Below are 18,911 nucleotides of genomic sequence, written 5' to 3' on the forward strand. Positions count from 1 at the left end.
TTGCCTAAAGGTCAACAAAAAATTTTGGTGTATACCCTATCATTTATTTCACTGTACAACATTTTCTTTCTGTTGTGTTGCAATAAAAGGGGATGCACTCAACTCAGGAGCGCTTCTAGTTCAAGAGTGGCCAATCAGCTTAAATCCAATCTTTGTTCCATATTGGACATACATACATAATTCCCAGTACATTGTGTCAGAGTAAAAGACTCAGGAGAACTTCTAGTTTCCAAATCCACAGAGTTTACACCCAGAGAAGCATCAGTGCTCATTTTGCAGATACATAGTGGCCTATCAGCTGAAATGCAGTATGTTTTTATACTGGACATAACGTTACATATTTCACAGTGCAAAATGATTTTGAACAAAAAACCAGGTTATATAAAATGTTGCAGGACATCTACTGCGGTCAAACAGCTTAATGTAGGGTGCCTGGACACTATACAGCACAAATATAGCACTGTACAGGAAAAACTATTGATTGTTTGTGTCCATAAAACCAGGGTCCAGTCTGCACTTTTGTTCTGTCGCTTTAACTGTTTACTAACTGACTGACTAATTACAAAACAATAAATTAACTACTTTAGCTTACTCTTTGTTTGCTTCCAGTGTGAAACAAAACACCATTCTATACTAGTCTTGCACTCTTGGCTTGCCCTATATTGGAGGTGACAAATTCTGACTATTAGCAGGTGATTAGGTGAGAAGCTAACTGCTTAAGTGAAACACTGGAAACAATGTGATCAGTAGATGGAGTGTTAACTGACTGGTATACCTGTAAATGACCCACATTATCCTAATGATGAGAAGGCTGCAGACTTCACCCATTTAAATCAGCCAGCCTTACTTGCCAAAACGTGCATCAGGTCAAGTGTTCTGGCTAGACGAATAAAATATATTTTTTGAGGGCGTATTTATATATTTTTTACCTTTATTTAACTAGGCAAGTCAGTTAAGAACAAGTTCTTATTTTCAACGACAACATAGGAACAATGGGTTAACTGCCTTGTTCAGGGGCAGAACGACAGATTTTTACCTTGTCAGCTGGGGATTTGGTCTTGAAACCTTTCGGTTACTAGTCCAACCCTCTAACCACTAGGCTACCTGCCGCCCCAAGTATCCCAGTAAGATCGTGTTGCTACAGGTTAGTATCACCCCAATCATCACAATTTTTTCCTTCTTAAAATGACATGGAAACAATGTTGATTCAAGCAGTTCGTGCCCACTGGGTTGATACCCATGAGATGTAGAGGATCTTGCATATTATTTGAAACTTCTGTTTTACTCTTGATCAATTTCACAAAAAGAATTTGATTAATTCAATTCATTCTAATATTTGTAATGAATAAGCTTTTTTGAACAAATAGCATCTCTCGACTTTTTGAATAAACATAATGTTTGTTTGTAGAATGAGTGTACACTTTGTGGATTTGGAAACTACAAGTGCTCCTGGTATAAGGGCACAAGGCGAGACCCAGATGCAGACACAGGAGGCAGATGGTTCGAGTCCAAGATGTTTATTAGCAATCCAAAAGGGGTAGGCAAGAGAATGGTCGTGGACAGGCAAAAGGTCAAAACCAGTTCAGAGATCCAGAGGTACAGAATGGCAGGCAGGCTCAAGGTTAGGGCAGGCAGAATGGAGTCCAGAAAACAGGCAAAGGTCAAAATGGGGAGGACTATTAAAAGAGAATAGAACAGTGGGCACACGGGGAAAAAAACACGCTGGTTGACTTGAACATACAAGACGAACTGGCACAGAGAGACAGGAAACACGGGGATAAATACACCAGGGAAAATAAGCGACAACTGGAAGGGGTGGAGACAATCACAAGGACAGGTGAAACAGATCAGGGTGTGACACCTGGGTAGAATTACTGTGATACAAGGTACAGAAAATGGTGTACTTTGCAATATGTACACTATATATACAAAAATATGTGGACAAAGCTTCAAACATAGTCAGTAGAAGGGCTTTACTGAAGAGCTCAGTGACTTTCAACGTGCCACTGTCATAGGATGCCACCTTTCCAACAAGTCAGTTGGTCAAATTTCTGCCCTGCTAGAGCTGCCCATGTCAACTGTAAGTGCTGTTACTGTGAAGTGGAAACGTCTAGGGGCAACAACGGTTCAGCCGCAAAGTGGTAGGCCACACAAGATCACAGAACGGGACCACCAATTGCTGAAGTGCCAAGTGCGTAAAAATCATCTGTCCTCAGTTGCAACACTCACTACAGAGTTCCAAACTGCCTGTTGAAGCAACGTCAGTGTAAGAACTGTTCGTCAGGAGCTTCATGAAGTGGGTTTCCATGTCCGAGCAGCCGCACACAAGCCTAAGATCACCATGCGCAATGCCAAGCGTTAGCTGGAGTTAGACTCTGGAGTTGGACTCCATTGGACTCTGGAGCAGTGGAAACGCGTTCTCTGGAGTGATGAATCACGCTTCACCATCTGACAGTCCGACGTATGAATCTGGGTTTGGTGGATGCCAGGAGAATGCTACCTGACCCAATGCATAGTGCCAACTGTAAAGTTTGGTGGAGGTGGAATAATGGTCTGTGCCTGTTTTTCATGGTTCGGGCTAGGCCCCTTAGTTCCAGTGAAGGGAAGTCTTAATGCTATAGCATACAATGACATTTTAGACAATTCTATGCTTCCAACTTTGTGGCAACAGTTTGGGGAAGGCCCTTTCCTGTTTCAGAATTCCAATGCCCCTGTGTGAGGTCCATACAGAAATGGTTTGTCTAGATCGGTGTGGAAGAACTTGACTGGCCTGCACAGAGCCCTGACCTCAACCCCATCGGACACCTTTGGGATGAATTGGAAAGCCGACTGCAAGCCAGGCCTAATCCCCCAACATCAGTGCCGACCTCACTAATGCTGCTGTCCCCGCATTAATGATCCAACATCTAGTGGAAAGCCTTCCCAGAAGAGTGGAGGCTGTTATAGCAGCAAAGGGAGGGGGGGGACCAACTCCATATTAATGCCCCTGACTACTGTAGCTGGAAATGGCTGATTGTTAATGGTATATTTACATAGGTGTACAGAGGCCCATTATCAGCAACCATCACTCCTGTGTTCCAATGGCACATTGTGTTAGCTAATCCAAGTTAATCATTTTAAAAGGCTAATTGATCATTAGAAAACCCTTTTGCAATTATGTTAGCACAGCTGAAAACTGTTGTCCTGATTAAAGAAGCAATAAAACTGGCCTTCTTTATACTAGTTGAGTATCTGGAGCATCAGCATTTGTGGGTTTTGATTACAGGCTCAAAATGGCAAGAAACAAATAACTTTCCCCTGGAACCGGGCAATCTGTCTCTAACCAGAAAAGATAGAGGAGTGGGAGGCCCTGGTGCACAACTGAGCAAGAAGACAAGTACATTAGAGTGTCTAGTTTGAGAAACAGATGCCTCACAAGTCCTCAACTGGCAGCTTCATTAAATAGTACACGCAAAACACCAGTCTCAACATCAAAAGTGAAGAGGCGACTCCGGGATGCTGACCTTCTAGGCAGAGTTCCTCTGCCCAGTGTCTGTGTTCTTTTGCCCATCTTAATCTTTTCTTTTTATTGGCCAGTCTGAGATATGGCTTTTTCTTTGCAACTCAGTTGGTAGAGCATAGTGTTTGCAACGCCAGGGTTGTGGGTTCGATTCCCACGAGGGACCAGTACAGAGAAAAAAATGTATGAAATGAATGAAATGTATGCATTCACTACTGTAAGTCGCTCTGGATAAGAGCGTCTGCTAAATGACTAAAATGTAAATGTATGTTGTAGTTCTAGTTTGTCTATTTCTAGGTTGGGGTTTATTGGGTTGACCTTCAATTGGAGGCAGCTGGTCCTCGTTGCCTCTAATTGGAGGTCATATTTAGTAGGGGTGTTTCTCATTGTTGTTTGTGGGTTATTGTCTTTTGAGTAGTGTGTTGTCCTCTCTGCGCCACGGGTTGTTATGTTCCTATTTTCAAGTTATTAGTGAATTGCATTCAGTTTCACTTTTAATAATTATGTGGAACTACGAAAAAGCTGCATCTTGGTCCGCTCCTTATAACATCCGTGACAATGGGGGTGCCACAGGGTTCAATTCTCGGGCCAACTCTTTTCTTTGTACACATCAATGATGTCGCTCTTGCTGCTGGTGATTCTCTGATCCGCCTCTACGCAGACGACACCATTTTGTATACTTCTTGCCCTTCTTTGGACACTGTGTTAACTAACCTCCAGACGAGCTTCAATGCCTTACTATTCTCCTTCCGTGGCCTCCAACTGCTCTTAAATGCAAGCAAACTAAATGCATGCTCTTCAACCGATCGCTGCCCACACCTGCCTGCCCATCCAGCATCACTACTCTGGACGGTTCTGACTTAGAATATGTGGACAACTACAAATACCTAGGTGTCTGGTTAGACTGTAAACTCTCCTTCCAGACTCACATTAAGCATCTCCAATACAAAATTAAATCTAGAATCGGCTTCCTATTTCGCAACAAAGCATCTTTCACTCATGCTGCCAAACATACCCTCGTAAAACTGACTATCCTTCCGATCCTTGACTTCGGCGATGTCAATTGCAAAATAGCCTCCAACACTCTACTCAGCAAATTGGATGCAGTCTATCACAGTGCCATCCGTTTTGTCACCAAAGCCCCATATACTACCCACCACTGCGACCTGTATGCTCTCGCTTCATATTCGTCGCCAAACCCACTGGCTCCAGGTCATCTGTAAGTCTTTGCTAGGTAAAGCCCCGCCTTATCTCTGGTCACCATAGCAGCACCCACCCGTAGCACGCGCTCCAGCAGCATTGGCGAAAATCTGATATCAACTTTGGAGGGGACAATTACATGAAATTTTCTCAAGAGCAATTCCTGAGGGGGATACCAAAAGTAGTGCTGTAACACATAGCCTACATTGTAATATGGTAAATGTATATTGAGGAACCAAAGAAATAAGGTGTTTGCCGTACTCCTAACTACCGGTACCCAAAACTACACAACTACTCACAACAGCAATACCATTGCCTTTAACAAATCTTAGTTCAGTCACCAGTTTAAGTTGAGAGTGTGGGTATCCATGGCATTTTCCAATTATGTTCCTATTTTACAAGTTAAAAAAATTGAGAACCTTTCATAATGTTGCCAAACAAAGACTCAACAAACTTACCTGAGACTCCCTGTCTCTGCCAGTCTGTCCCTGCATATCTGTCCCCAACTCTGCTGTCTGTGTGCCATCTGTTGCCTGCTCTGCCTAATGACATCATTGTGAAACATTTCCATTAGAATTTCATTTCTTTCTTATGAACATTTTATCAACTAGTCTTTGAGATATTAGGCTACTAGGGTTCTTACTATGCGTTTTGGTGTATTGAAAAATACTCTGATGTCCGTCTTTTATTTTTCAGCCATTTTTCTACCTGGCTGGCTGGCTACACACACAGTGTGTAGGTTATTTACAGTAGGAGATGGGCTTCTATCATATTCAATCATTCTATTTGGGCTTCGATCTAAAAGGTAGTTAGCAAATGTGAAACGGATTAAAATGACAAGAGTTGACAGCTGTATGAGTTCACCATTTACACAACATATGCTGCAACCTTTTGTAATTTTAACAGTTTGTTTCATATTGGCTGGCTTCCAACAATAGCTGAATTTGCAAAGCTAGCGAGCACCAATTCAGTTTCAGTGGTGTTTGCTATAATCTTTGCTACCCGGGTTAAATAAAGGTGAAATAAAATAAATAAATAAAAGTTCACTTGCGACAATTTAGCTTTTGCAATGAGACCATTAAATATATTTAAGACAATGGTAGAAGAGAGTGTAGTTCTGTTCAGTTTGGACTTCAGTTTATCGCTAACCTTATCACAGGGACTTTGAAGCACTAACTTACATCATCTGCATGCTGATTCCATCTTTGATGACGCCACATAAATGGAATAGGTAATTGCTAGATTAATAGTTAATATTTGCGCGCTAGCTCTGCATATTCAGCTAGTGTGTGTGCGCGATTGACTGGATTAACCTCACGTCAGTTACGTGTATCAGACAGTAGATACGACCTCTCTGTTACCTAGCAAGCTAAGGAACTGGCAGTGGATCAAACCATTGTGAGGCAAAGGGTGGGGGGGTCGCAATCTTTTGAAACTTAAAAACGCGCTATTAAGTGTCTATAATCAGCACAATTGCTTTCATTGCGTATTATTAATATTATTTAAATTACATAGTTATGTTTCAGTGATATATTGGGGGGACAAATCATATTTTTCCCAGGATGGGGGGGTCGTGTCCCCCCCGTCCCCCCCGGGATTTCCGCCCCTGTCCAGCAGGTATATCTCACTGGCCAATTCCTCCTTTGGCCGACCTTTCCTTCCAGTTCTCTGCTGCCAATGACTGGAACGAACTGCAAAAATCACTGAAGCTGGAGACTCATATCTCCCTCACTAACTTTAAGCACCAGCTGTCAGAGCAGCTCACAGATCACTGCATCTGTACATAGCCCATCTGTAAATATCCCATCCAACTACCTCATCCCCCATACTGTTATTTATTTTGCTCCTTTGCACCCCAGTATCTCTACTTGCACACTCATCTTCTGCACATCTATCACTCCAGTGTTTAATTGCTATATTGTAATTATTTCGCCACTATGTCCTATTTATTGCCTTACCTCCCTTATCCTACCTAATTTGCGCACACTGCATATAGACTTTTTCTATTGTATTATTGACACCATGTTTGTTTATTTCATGTGTAACTCTGTTGTTGTTTGTGTCGCACTGCTTTGCTTTATCTTGACCAGGTCGCAGTTGTAAATGAGAACTTGTTCTCAACTGGCCTACCTGGTTAAATAAAGGTGAAAAAAAATACAAATAAATAAAAGTATGAATACTTTCTGAAGGCACTGTCCAATATGAAAAACGTAGTGAACATCATCCAATATGAATGGGCTAATTAACAATGGGATTTAAGTGTTTTCTAAAGTGTATTATTATAATTGTATTATTATAATTATTATTAATAGTTGCATTATAAATAATGTGTTTTAATTGTTTTACTGCTGTTACCATGATAACTGTCTAGTAATCATTCATTTTAATGCTATAATATTATTTGTGCTATAAAGGCGTTGACCTTATTTCCGTTTTTATATATATTGTTAAACAAAATTCAAGTCTGCTAACATTTCCTCATAAAATGTTAATTATTATGACAATTGTATTACTTTTATTTTGAAGGATAATCGCCGAGCTCCTGGACTGTTCTTGCTAGGTATTGCTTATTCTTGCTGGCGGAACGGAGGTGTGGTGGTTGACACTTTCTTTTCCTCTACTCTTTGCGATTGAGCATTTTCGTCACCTACAGTAGGGTATCGTTAAATGTATTAAAATGGTATGCGCCATGGTTTCTCATAAATTGTAGATATTCTTTGTTTATTTTTATGTTTTATCTCTGTCGCAATACTTGAAGAGATTAGCGTAGTTTGTTTAGTTGGCATCGCAACAACTCACAAACCAGCATTTGCTATAGTTACATTCACAATCGTGCAATGAATTCAGCAGCAAGAGTAGGAAGTGACGCTTCGAAAAGCAGAAAAAAAGTTTTCTGTTTCTGAAGAGGGAGAAAATGCCAACTAGAAATGGTGTCAGCGATGCATACTAGCCTACAAGGTAACGTAGAACCTACTTTGCTTTTATTCATGTGTGTAGTAATGTAACAACTTATTCATGTTTTTAAACTGCTTTATGGTTAAAAAAAAAAAAGCCAAGGTGTCAATATAAGATTCCAGATTCAAGATTCATCGTTACTGTCCCCTCCCTGCTGCATATGTCAGCGACAATGGTTGCATCTAAAAAACATATCTCAATGAATCTTCATGGAGGTCCTGCTGAATGATCTAGAATTCCTATGCAGTAGTCTAGGCTAGATACAGATTCGCGTGGTTCGATATAGCTCGGATGCCAAGGGTTGCTGCACGATGAGTAGCCTTGTGCACCTCCCTAGTTGTGCCTGGAGAAGCGGGTGGGTGTACTCTAATAAGCCTAACGTTCCCAAAACAGCCCGCCCTGCGACGGCGACCTGTTTGACATCCGCAGTTTTTATGAAAGTAAAGTCATAGTGTATATAAAACAAATAATCACGACAGCTGTGATGGGAACTGGAAGTTTCTGTACAATTTTATAAATGCCTAGAGATACTTTGTTCGTTCGACATGGTGGGTTCTTTTTGTGTCGGTAAAATGTGTTATGACAGAAATGGCAGTGGAAAGGCCTTTATGCGCAAATATCGATATAATAACCATCATATCTAAGTAAACTTGGAGTCACGCGATTATATGGTGCGTGGTCGCTGGTGAACTCGGGAAATCATGTAGTTTATTAGTCTCCAGATTAAATCAATTGTGAACTAAACAGGGTGGTGAAAGTACTGTGATCTTGATTCTCCTTTCCAATAAATATCGAGGGTCTTATTCTGGTGACATGATGATCGATGCATATCATGCAGTGATTTTTATCGGCAAAAAGTCAATTTGGTGGAAACACCACTGGTGGGAAAATGCTCATACTTTATGCAAATTCTAGAGTATTCACATGAAAATCTGTCATCAATTGGATGGAAACCTAGTAATACACTCTGAAGGACCTAAAATGATGAATCCCATAGGCCTATTGGTCTTTCACAGTCAGGCCAACCCAAGCTGTAGTCTACTATTTGTAAGTCGCTCTGGATAAGAGCGTCTGCTAAATGACGTAAATGTAAATGTACTATGCAAGTAGGCTAATAGTATGCCAATTATGGAAATAGATAAATGAGACTGTCAACTGAGTCAGAAATTCACAGGTTTCAGATTTGTACCAATTTCTTTTCCAGGTTTTCGCTCTTAAAGTCACACTTTTTAAATAGAAAAACAACCAAATTGGATGTTCTAAGTCCACAACAATGCTTAAATCACATCAGGAGAACACTTTTGAGGTCTGGGTAAAAATCTAAGAAAATGTGATTTTTTTTGTGTAGTTACCCTTTAATTTAACTGTACGTTGCCTAACACTGTGGTTTAGTTAGCATGTGTCTGTAGACCACATGAGATGGCGTTTGCAAAACAAATATTAATGCTATCATTCTGCCAGGTGCAGGCATAGGCTACTTTGTAGCTAGTTAGTTTTTGTGAAAGTTTTTCCATCTACCAGAAGATGGTTAGGCTTATCATTAGCAGCATCACTATATTTTTCCTGAACCTTAATTGTTTGAAACCTGGACGTTTTACTTCGTATTATGAAGCATGTCTTACCTTGCTTCAAAGTAGCCTACAGCCAAAATCCCAACATAGAAACCCAGAGGCAATTATTGTATAAAGATTTCCTCATATGGCTCTCCTGTTCTATTGGTTTTCAAATCAATTTTCTTTCATTGTGTAGCAGGCAAAGGCATTATCCAAGTCATATTAGCAACCCATGATAGTTGTTGCATCTTTAGAATTCCACTCTTTATACATTTCTAACGGATATGTCCATCTCAGTTCTTGAAAAAGCTCGCATGTGTGGTGAGCATTTCAGAACGGTGTTTTCCCGCAAATTGCATTTTGGAACATTTACGCGCAGGACTACCCCTGTGTGCATATTGCTGCGCTCAAAATCTGTTCCATTACCGTATTCATTGATACGGCGTATACCTCCACTACCCTACTGTGGTACGCAGGCAGCTCTTTGTTGCAGCCCTTCTTCCTGGTCTATAGCCAGAAAGTGTCCATCTGTCTGTAACAACACACCTGAGCTACTGTACGTGTCCTGCACGGTCCTGCACCCAAGAGTGGACTAGACTATAGTCTTCATTTTATTAACAGTTTAAATATGACCAGTTTAATGACAGACAATTATAACTAAGTCAATGGATGGATATATTGTTTGGCTAATGGATATCTAGAGGCGGAAAAAAAAACCCACAGCTATTTAGGCGAATTGCTGGCTAGCGGAGTAGAACACTTGGACAATTAAAGGAGAGCCGCACACCCTAGGAGCTCAGATGCAATCATTTAATAACCTAATAACCAACGTTTCTACAGACAAGCTGTCTTCTTCAGGGTATAATGACAAACACTGCGGGGTGACTAGTTTATATAGTGTCAAAGGACACACACAGGTGTCTGGAATCATGGCTGGGTGTGGCCTGATATCATTGGTTAATTCTCAGATATAAAAAATAACATACCAAAAAACATGAATGGATAGCATAAGATCATAGATGCAATTTGGCTACAATGGCCTACAAACATTTACAAAAGCAAAATCACAATAATCACTAATGGATATGCCATGTGCCAAACATCATTTCTCTTTAGAGGGTAGATTTGCATCTTACTTCTACAATCAATTTGGTCATTTAGGCCTTTCTCCCAATGAAAGAGTGGATATGATATGGACATCACTTTGATTCAAAACTATAACACACACAGTCATACATATCTCACGCACTCTCACATAGCAAGGCTGGCATATTTCTTATGCAGCGAATAGCATGCATGAATGTTTTCAGGCTTTGTAGCGTTATTTTAAGGTACAGCAGAGAGAGCAGAGTGCAGAGCATACCCTGACACAGAGGGACAGGCAGTGTCTCCTTTCATGCTTGGTCATGGTCACTGCTATTCGCTATGCACCCCAGTTGTGCAGCCAGTCGGCATTCATACGGCAGCGTTTAAAAACAGTAGAAAACAGCAGCATTTGAAAGCTGTGAGCAAGCTCAATTTCAACGGCTTTATTCCTAAATCCCAGCGCATCTTTCTATCAATGACTGATAGAGTGAATGAGTCTACCTGCTGATTCATTGAGATCAGTGTGTATGAGATCATAGATATGACATCTCATAGTGTCACGTCGGGGATGTCTTGCTGCTTTCCCTCAGTGTATCTTGAAAAAGGCAGCTGCAGTTGGATTGTGGGGTTCTGCTGATAGACTGTTTACTCAACGGTTTGTGAACTGTAGATGTTAGTGTACTCATGAGTTTGTGTGGGTGTGATGGCTGTGTAATAATGCTGTAATAACGTTGAAGCGCAACAGCTGAAGAATACTGAGAGTAGGTAGACATATTCCCTCTAACTTGGAACTAGTGCGAGGCGCGCCCCTGACATGTTTTTAATATTGATGGGATTTAAATAAGGGCACCTCTTTGTTTCAGTAGACGACTGACGGAATTTCCCCGCATGGATCTGAGTAGAGTTTGCCCAGTAAATTACAGCGCCTCGCCATACAAGATGAAAGCCATATTTGGTCGTGGAAGTAGGTGTGGCGAACAGCCTGGAGGGGGTCACAAGACAAGCTGAAAGAGAACGTTTGAGGGAGCGTTCCACATCGAGAGGAAAAAAGGCCGCATATGACAGCGGTGTGTGGTGTGCATGTGGGCTATTTGTGCAATCCTAACGCAATAATGTCCACCTTTTTGCAGATCAGTGCCCTATTTCGGACTGGATAGCACTTCTTTTCTAACGATATCGATCTACCTCTTTCTTTGACTTGGAAATATAATAGTGAGCTCAGCATAGAATGACTCAACGCTAGAGATGTATGCTGACGTCTCGGTTCGGTTGTACTGCTGGGCGCATGGATCTGGGGATAGTTGCTGCACTGGGTGGTGGTGGGTGATTGTTGGGGCATCGCAGAAACATGACAAGCACGGTAAGTGATCGGATAGCAACTTTGATTTCTTTATATATCCGGCTTTTTGATCGGTAAAAGTGAACTAAGAAACATGCAAGTGAATGGATGACATTAGTTGTAAACAAAGTTGACCATTTAGTTACATAGGCTTCTATGCATATTGAAAATGAAGATTGCTGATCAGCTGTTGATACCTGTGTGTGTGTGTTTATTGCTTAATATGGGGACTTTCTTAAAAATAGGAAGCAATGTCAGTTCCTATGACGTAGGCTATTAACCATGTTGACAAGTTGAGCAGCCCTAGCCGCGCGGTTTATATTATCCTTACTTTTTGTCGTGGTGCTTTTGTAGCCAATATAGGGTGCATTGTTGTCTCACTTTGTTGTAATGTGCCATGGAATTAGTGACTGGATAATCCGTTTTCTGTAACAAAGGGCTGCCTTCTCGTAAATAGCGCTGAGCTGGCGGGGGTTGTTCAGCAAGGGTTGTTCAGATGTAGGACGCAGCATGTTGGTTTTTGGGTGCTGTCTGGGGGGGAATTCTCACCCCTCCATGTCAAATAGCCAGCCTATAGCCGACATCGAATGTGCCATTGGCTGCAAGGGTATTCGCTGTTTAAATTAAGAAACGCTCTGTCGTCTCAGGGATTAGGTAATTACGGTTGACGGTACAAACCTAGACTATATTAACGGCTTTTCCTCGGTTGGCTGGGTTAATAAACCCGACAGGGGGTTGTGTAATTCGCTGCAATGTTCGGTCCACTTTGTCATGACCCTACTAGTCTACACCCGATCGCCTACAGAAAGGTTAGGGGGAAATCGTGTTGTTGTGCAAATATTTCATATTGCAGAAACCCTTCCATGAAAAAACAACACTGCAAAACCAACTCCATATGATTTCTGCTGTTTAGCTAAATAGGCCAAGGCAATGAGTCTTGCATGGTCTTCTCAAGCCACGCCTCTCCCATTCCCGGAAATTGATAGAGGTATTTCTTCATAAAAACAGTGACGCATGCACATTGTTTTATATTGCTATAGCGGAACCGCATCTACAGAATTATTCATAACTTGGATTTCTGAACAACCTTATCATATAATAAGCATACAGAAGAACACGCTATAATGAAACATGGTGTTTAATTCTCCTTGGCCAATGCAATAGTGTCCTCACCATGAAGTGTGCGTGGTCGGTCAGACAAGTAAATGACTGTATATATCCTGCCACAGTGCAGGATATGAGCAGCTGCAGCTGTCTATTTTAAGGTGTGTGTTTGCTAAATGGTTGCTGCCTAGGCTAAACAGTAGCGTGCTATCAGTGCATGCTACAGTATAAAATGTGTTTTAAAAGAAAAATACTATAAAACAACTACTGACTCATGTGTTGTTGTAAGTTCTACCAAATATATTTTGCACAGTTTTCGGTCACCTGTACCTTGTACAATCACTGTAGCCTACCATACAACAAGGCCTATAACATGTATACGTCTATATTATAGACAACTGTAGGCTGGCCTACTGCCCTCATCTCGGCCTTGCCTGCCTTCAGGAACAGAATAGGTGCAGCTATCGATTGTTCTCTAAGCAGCTCTTCGGTCACAATAAATAGCTCATATTATAAAAGCCACATGCTATATTTGGCCCTAAAGGCCTGCAGCATTAAAGTTGTTGTGCTGAAGATGCAGCCACAGTCAACTACTGAATAGGGGGTAGCATGTGATATGCCTGAGTAATATATATGTACTGAACAAAAATATAAACGCAACAATTTACAGTTCATATAACGAAATCAGTCAACTGAAATACATTCATTAGGCCCTAATATATGGATTTCACATGACGGGGAATACAGATATGCATCTGTTGGTCACAGATACCTCACAGATAAGGTAGGGGCGTGGATCAGAAAACCAGTCAGTATTTGGTGTGACCACCATTTGCCTAATGCAGCGCGATACAGCTCCTTCGCATAGAGTTGATCAGGCTGTTGATTGTGGCCTGTGGAATGTTGTCCCACTCTTCTTCAATGTCTGTGCGAAGTTGCTGGATATTGGCGGGAACTGGAACACGCTGTCGATCCAGAACATCCCAAACATGCTCAGAGGGTGACATGTCTGGTGAATATGCAGGCCATGGAAGAACTGGGACATTTTCAGCTTCCAGGAATTGTGTACAGATCCTTGCGACATTGGGCCGTGCAGTATCATGCTGAAACATGAGGTGATGGCAGCAGATGAATGGCACGACACTGGGCCTCAGGATCTTGTCACGGTATCTCTGTGCATTCAAACTGCCATCGATGAAATGCAATTGTGTTCATTGTCCGTAGCTTATTCCTGCCCATACCATAACCCCACCTCCGCCATGGGGCACTCTGTTCCCAATGTTGACGTCAGCAAACCGCTCACCCATACGACACCATACACGTGGTCTGCGGTTGTGAGGCCGGTTGGACGTACTGCCAAATTCTCTAAAATGACGTTGGAGGCGGCTTATGCTAGAGAAATGAACATAACATTTAATGGCAACAGCTCTGCTTGACATTCCTGCAGTTAGCATGCCAATTGAACGCTCCCTCAAAACTTAAGATATCAGTGGCATTGTGTGGGTGACAAAATTGCAGATATTAGAGTGGCCTTTTATTCTCCCCAGCACAAGGTGCACCTGTGTAAGGATCATGCTGTTTAATCCGTTTATTAATATGCCACACCTGTTATCCTGGTAAAGGAGAAATGGTCACTAACAGGGATGTAGCACATTTGTGCGTATGGTACATTTCTGGGATCTTTTATTTCAGCTCAATATAACATGGGACCAACACTTTACATGTTGCGTTTATATTTTTGTTCAGTGTACATATGCAATAGATTATGTAATAGATATGTTTATTTGTATTTAGCTTAAGTCAGACCTGGTGCAACAGTTTGCACAAGCACATCAAATATATTCTTATACAGACCAGAGGACAGTTGCATTGCGTTACATTGTATTGCATTGCATTACATCGTCACCACTCTCACCATTGAAATGTCCATCTCTTCAAACTGTAAATTCAATTGCAGAGGGGTCTGTATCTTTGTGCATTGGGAAGATGATCGTAGTATACTCTGCACAAACACTATGCCCCTCAGATACGCATCCAGATTGTGATTATCATTATGTGTTGCCATGGCAATGATAGTGATGCCCAGAAAGATTTCCACTACAATAAATGTGCCTTTTGATCTCGTATTATAATTTTTTACTCTTAGGTCGACTGACTAGCTGTGACGGAAATTGAAAATGTAATATTTTTCACTTTTGGCCTTTTTTCTGAAGAAGGTTATTGTGACTCATAGTTGTTCTCTCTCATTGTCCTGTCTCTTGCCTTTCCCTTTTGACGATGCAGGAAGAGGATCAACGGGTGACAGGTTCCCCTTTTGTCCTGGATGATTCGGAGACCACTGAGTCAGAGCCTCAGTGCAAAAAGAGCAAGTAGGCTGCGTTCCCTATATGGTGCACTACTTTTGACCAGGGTCCATAAGGAATAGGGTGCCAATTGGGATGCTTCCCAAGTAATATTTTGCCACAGGGCTATTCCACGGTAGCATAATGAGGCTGAGACTCAGATTAAAATGTATTAGGGCTGTCCTGACTAAAAACAATCTTGATCGACCACCATTCTATTGTTCGTCGAAATTTTAAAACGTGTGTTTTTCCCTGTATACACACATCCTATGTGTTTTTAATCAAATCAACTATATTCACTGAGCTTGTCTGATGCTATTAAGCACACTGTTTGATTAAATAATTAAGACACACAAATGACTAGAGGGAGTCCGACCATCAATTTGTTTGATTGTGCCGGGCCGGGCTCAGACTTGCTGTGTTTTAAAAAAAAGACTGTGACTAGCACCCGTTATCTTTCTCTCCTCCCTGCTGCAGCGACCACCACAGTGTTGCTGTCACGTTCTGACCAGTAAAGGGGTTATTTGTTATTGTAGTTTGGTCAGGACGTGGCAGGGGGTGTTTGTTTTATGTGGTTCGGGGTTTGTTGGGCTATGTGTTTATGTAGAGGGGTGTTTGTTTAGAGTGTTCTGGGGTTTTGGTTAATGTTCTATGTTAGTATATTTCTATGTTCTAGTCTAGTCTTTCTATTTCTATGTTTAGTTGGTGGGGTTGACCTTCAATTGGAAGCAGCTGCTCCTCATTGCTTCTAATTGAAGGTCTTATTTAAGAGGGGTGTTTTTGTCATGGGATTTGTGGGTAGTTGTCTCCTGTTTAGTGTCTGAGCACCTGATAGGACTGTTTAGTGTTGTTCATTTGTTTTGTATACGTGATTTGTTTGTTTTTCCTTCTTCACATTAAAAAGAAGATGAGTATACACGTTCCCGCTGCATTTTGGTCTGATCCTTACGACACTCGTTACAGTTGCTGAAGCTGCAACATAATTACAGCCATTTCTGACTGAAAAGTTGTGTTACCCGAAATCCCTAATTTCATAATCATATCAACAAATTGGTTATAACAAACTCCAAACACCGTATCAGAAAAATGGATGCAGAGGACGTAACAAATATACTCGAAACAGGGGAATGTTTACTGGTTGCTCAGGAGGTAAAGGGGAAGTCAGATGTGTGGAATAAATTTGACTAGTTGTAGAAAATACTGGAGATCTAGAAAAAGAAGGTAAGGAGCAGGCACTGCGTGCATATTATGTGTCTCAAACTGGTGCTGTTAGATTACAATATCATTTTTCAGACCGTTTGGAACGATGTAAACAACACAAAATAAATTATAAGCCTACCAGAGAGTCTGTTGTACTGTTTTTTTTAAGCCTCTATTACAGAAAAGACAAAGTGGTCGCATGGAACAGTATATTTATTGTTTAAGCTAATTATTCAAGGCTCGCTTTATTTTAAAATTAAAATGCTTGATTGCATTTCAAATCATGAATGACTTTTATGCTGTGTGATGACTTGAACGAATGAATGAAAGATTGATTGATACAGTAGCCTATATAAGTATTGAAATACAGGCTTAAGTAAGTTAAGGTATTAAGATTAAACAGGATGCCCTTTTAGGCCTACAGCTCAATGGTGGTAATACATTTTATTTGTCACAGGCGCCGAATACAACAGGTGTAGACCTTACAGTGAAACGCTTACTTACAATCCCTTAACCATCAATGCAGTTTTCATAAAAATAAGTGTTAAGTAAAAAATAGACAATAAAAGTAACAAATAATTAAAGAGCAGCAGTAAAATAACAGTAGCGAGGCTATATACAGGGGGTACTGGTACAGAGTCAATGTGCGGGGGCACCGGTTAGTTGAGGTAATATGTACATGTAGGTAGAGTTAAAGTGACTATGCATAGATAATAACAGAGAGTAGCAGCTGCATAAAATAGGGTGGGGCAATGCAAATAGTCTGGGTAGCCCTTTGATTACAAGGCTGCTATTCTAAGCATAATAATGACATTACTTATTATTTGAATAATGATGATGATGATGATGATGATAACAATAAGAAGGAGATCAAGAAAAAGGAGAATCATTATTATTATTTTAAATAATATTTTTGAAACAGTGTACATTACACTGGAGTGTCAGAGTGCGCTCAGATTGTGCTCTGGGCGTTCGTAAATTCAGAGCGTTGTCAGATTGTCCGTTTTGTAAATTCAGAGCGTTTCGCTCTCTGAGCGTTTAGAGCACACACTGGACACTGTCCGAGGAGTTGGGTTGATCCGAGCGTTCTGACCTCACAATGGCAGTCAAGCACCCAAGCTAACTGGCTAAACTTGGCTAGCTTGCTAGCTACTTCCAGACACAAATGAGAGAACACCCCACTCTGACCATTTGAATTGCCTTAGCAGTGGTGGTTTGGCTGTTTTCATGTTGTCTAGAGCGTTGGTGACTGTAACTGTGCTGCTAGCAACAATTGAATTATGTTTTTTCTGCCGATGTTTACTGACACCTGTCATATTCAATGGGTGTTTCGCGTTCGTAAATTCATCAGTTATTCTGCGGTCTGGCACATTCAGACGAGAGTGCTCTGAAATCGGAGTAGATACCCAGAATGAATTCACGAACACACCCTAAATAATTTATAAATAATACCAGACAGGGTGTTGTAATGAACAAAAAAAGTGGAAAGCCTTTATTACAGAAAGCAAAGATTAAAAACAGCCGAATTTGTGAAATTGTCATTGCGTGAGACTTGGCTCTCACGGAATCAGTAGGTTATTAAACAATCATTCAAACAGAAGCAGGATCTGTCTTATTTCTGCAGATATATATGGATGATTTATAAAGCCAGGCATATTTAACATTTAGGCTGTTGATTACAGACCTAATTAAGTTGGTTTCCTCACTTTTCTTAGACAATAAGGCAAGAGCTGTTTTCTCGTCTCCTAACTCTGCTGCTGCCTCCGCCGCATTGTTCTCAACACCTGGTTAACATTGCTATAATGCACATAGCAACATGGTCTAGGAAAAGACGCCAATTTAACAGCGCACTGATGTGTTTCAGAACCGCGGACAGCGACCACTATCCAACGTGGGAGAGAGCGCATTTGTTAGAAAAGAATATTTTTATTAGTGATGCACCATTGTTCTTATTCAATATAACCATATACAATTTCAGTAGCACGTTTTGGAGTGATAGACTGTGCATTCCTCATGGCCTCCACAATGGATCAGTCCACTCAGACAGACGTGAATCAGACAGGTGTCTTTGCTACTGCTCGAGTAAAGAAATCTCAGTCTGCCAACAGCCTATCGACCAAACAATCGACCAGTCGACTAAATGGGGTCACCCCTAAAATGTACGTCAAACAAAACCAATGATTGCGAAGTTAAAGAAACTATGCAACTCTTTGGACTACTTAAAACAAAAATTCTGCAGAACATTTTACAAAAACGTATTTACTTGGGGTGTACATGCAAAGTTTGGTAACAGAAAGACGGCACAAAATGTAATGGAAATTGTTAAAAGTTGTCCTTGTGCATGGAGTTGTGTTGTTTGTTTAACTTTGCAATCATTGGTTTTTGTTTGGCATACATTTTAAAGTGAAAGATCTGAGTCTTGGCATCACACCTGCTTAATGTTCCATCTGAATTATCACTGCCCATGCCAATATCATCATGTTCAATGTTGCTGTCCAAATCCTCTCTTGAATTTATCTCACACTCCACATATACACACACACGCTTTCATTCCCACCCAACCCGATACATTTCCCTGGTACTCCATTGTGTTGGAAAGGCCCCCAGGCCATAGCAGGTTTTCACATGGCTGC

At 41.1% G+C, this 18,911-nt stretch overlaps 1 protein-coding gene across 3 annotated transcripts in view; it reads left to right on the plus strand.

Annotated features, from left to right (window-relative positions):
* Positions 1-7,285: 7,285 nt before the first annotated feature.
* Positions 7,286-18,911, plus strand: part of mideasb (mitotic deacetylase associated SANT domain protein b) — a 32,043-nt gene continuing 20,417 nt past the window's right edge. The window contains exon 1 of one of the 3 annotated variants that reach the window (XM_014195448.2): positions 7,286-7,657. The gene's annotated coding sequence lies outside the window, so the exon portion shown is untranslated. Of the gene's footprint in view, positions 7,658-11,189; positions 11,654-18,911 lie in introns of those variants that run through there. The other 2 variants (XM_014195459.2, XM_014195440.2) reach the window with 2 other exon arrangements.

Source organism: Salmo salar, chromosome ssa01 (assembly GCF_905237065.1).
Source record: "Salmo salar chromosome ssa01, Ssal_v3.1, whole genome shotgun sequence".
Taxonomy (NCBI): domain Eukaryota; kingdom Metazoa; phylum Chordata; class Actinopteri; order Salmoniformes; family Salmonidae; genus Salmo; species Salmo salar.